Source organism: Setaria italica, chromosome VIII (genome assembly GCF_000263155.2).
Source record: "Setaria italica strain Yugu1 chromosome VIII, Setaria_italica_v2.0, whole genome shotgun sequence".
Classification (NCBI taxonomy): Eukaryota; Viridiplantae; Streptophyta; class Magnoliopsida; order Poales; family Poaceae; genus Setaria; species Setaria italica.
This window is the reverse complement of record NC_028457.1, coordinates 13,947,597-13,950,301: the sequence shown is the minus strand read 5'-3', so window position 1 is coordinate 13,950,301 and position 2,705 is coordinate 13,947,597. Positions and strand designations below refer to the sequence as shown.

General features: G+C 43.7%; 1 pseudogene; it reads left to right on the top strand.

Moving 5' to 3' along the window:
* Positions 1-1,390: 1,390 nt before the first annotated feature.
* Positions 1,391-2,705, top strand: part of LOC111258320 — a 7,982-nt pseudogene continuing 6,667 nt past the window's right edge.

Sequence of the window (2,705 nt, the reverse complement as noted above, 5' to 3'; positions counted from 1 at the left end):
ACTGCTGCCAGAAGCTGAAAGACACGCGAACCAGCCACGAAATCCACTAGTGCATGCGCATGCTGCCATTTACTCCAAGCTGAACGCCCCTATCTCTATATGTAACTTGTACTAGACAATGAAAGGTCAGATCTTGATTGACTAAATTCAGAATATACAAACTCGTGGAGTTTTGTTTATGCGTGAGTCTTGAGAGGCTTGCAACACTTGTTCTTTCGATTCCTGAGGGAGTTGTAGAACGCCGAACTGCGGTTCATCCAGTTCGTGCCTTCACGTCTATAGGGCGTGATTGTGTGGGCTGTTTCGTCGGTACGTGGAAGGGTGATTGTCTCGGTAGTTCGTCGCGTGGACAGCCTCGTGGTGCACTGCCTCTTCACCAGGTCACGCAGCGACAAGCTATCAAGTTCGCAGATCCTACGAGAAGATCGGGCCACACAACTTGCTACACGCGTTGCATAGGCGTGTGCATATCATCTGGTAACAGAGCCTCCGTTTCCTCAGTAGGATTGTTCTTGTTTTTGGTAGGATAGAGTTCATATACCTACTGTCCACTTGCCAAAAAGAAAACCTACAGCCCAAATTCATACGTACTACTGATTTTGTAGTTTGCTTTATCGAGTTTTAATCCTTTAAGACTTGTCTAGTTGCTGAATTTTTTTTTCCCACATCGTTCTAGTTGTTATCATTGTTCTAATCATCAAATCACTTGCTGCATGTACCGACCCATCCCACCCTTGTTCTGATCGTCATTGCTTGCTGCATATAAAAAAAAAACAAACCCACCCGTCCCACCCTTGTTTTCTACCCGCCACAAATTCCCCACCCGAGTTTCTTGTTTTTGTGCTGCGCCATCCATCTTAATTGATCCTTATGCGCCCCTTTAGTTGAAAGTTGTGCTGCGTTTGTCACAAAGGTTAAAAGAAAAGATGTATATGGGTCAAAAGAAGGACTGAAAACAACGAGTTCTTGTTTAAAAAAGAAGGAAAGAAAAGAAATAAAAGAGAATTGTGTTCAGCACAGCAAAAGGGGTTTGGGCAGCAACAAGTTTTGGTTGGTGCAACCAGTTCATCTATCCACTTCCTCCATCTTGTTCCTTTCTTTGTGCATCTTTTCCTTTATATTCAGCAACTTAGACATGTGTTCTTGGACTATTATTTGGTTTTGCATCACTACATTTCAGCGCATTCCACTTACATATTACCCCACCAAGCTCCACTTAAAAGCACCGTGAGTTGTTGCACCGGCGTCGCTGTTACAATCACTCTTCCACTACAGATTGCAGCCACGGTTCTTGCTCTTTTCAGGGAGAGAAAGAACTTGTTTTGTAAGTGGTGAGGGAGTGATTCCACATATTCATTGTCCTATTATTTTTTGTCTCCTTGTTACTAACATGGCTGGTAATGAAGACTCTTTTTCCCATACTGTTTCTGCTCAAGAGCTTCAGGAGGTGCGTGAACAAATGCGTCAATTGATGCAAGGAATGCAACAACTTCAGCAATCCATTCAGCAACAACGTGGGGAACCTCCACCTCATGATAATGAGGATGATGATCACCATGGCGGTGGTGGTGCTGGTGGCCGTGGTGGTGGCCGTGGCCGAGGATTTGCTGCTGGTTTTGATAACTTTGCAGGTGGCCGTGGCCGAGAATTTGCTGCTGGTTATGGTCGTGCACGACGTGTTCCTGTTGGTGATCCTACTAATTTTGATGCTGAAACGCTTTCAAATTATAGTGCTGAACATGGAGGTGCTCCTTATGGTCGCCGTGGTGCATATGATGATCATGGTGGTGACAACTTTGGCCGTTTTGGAGCCCGTGGTCGTTATGGTGATCACCGTCGGCGTCATCATGAACGACATCACAATGATGATGGTTTGAGCAAGGTTAAAGTGTCCATTCCTCCATTCAGCGGCAAGGAGAATGCTGATGATTATTTTGAATGGGAAACCAAAGTGGAGCAAATATTTGATTTGTATGAATACCCTGCTGAAAAGAAGGCAAAGCTTGCAGCTATTGAGTTCAAAGGCTATGCCATAACTTGGTGGAATCAGATCCGTACTGAATATCATAGAGTTGGGCATGACCGTATAACTTGGGAAGACATGAAGAGGGAAATGAGACGTCGTTTTGTTCCTGCATATTATTCTCGTGATCTACATTTGAAGCTAAAACGTCTTGTGCAAGGTACTCGCAGTGTTGATGAATATTTTCAGGAATTGGAAATGTGCTTACTTCGTACAGGGATAACTGAGGATGAGGAATCAACTATGGCTAGGTTTTTGGTTGGTCTCAATAAGCCCATTGCTGATAAGGTGGATATGACCAATTACACAACTCTCACAGAATTGGTTCATTTTGCAAAGAGGGCTGAAAGGCAACTTGCTATGTCTTACAAACATAATGCTTCCTTTTCTCCTAAAAATTCTACTTCATGGCCTCAATCACAGCAGCAAGGAGCTGCGACGTCCAAATCTTCCTTTCGTGGAGATACTAGATCTGCTTCAACTTCTTCCAAACAATTGGATGTGAAAGGTAAAGCTGTTAATTCAAATCACTCCAATTCTTCTTCTAAAGCCACCCAACGCAAGACAAGCAAGATTGAATGTTTTAAGTGTGGTGGTCATGGTCATAAACAAGCTGAATGTCCCAATCGGCGTACCATTATTGCACTTGCTGATGGTTCTTATGATTCTCAAAGTGAAGAGG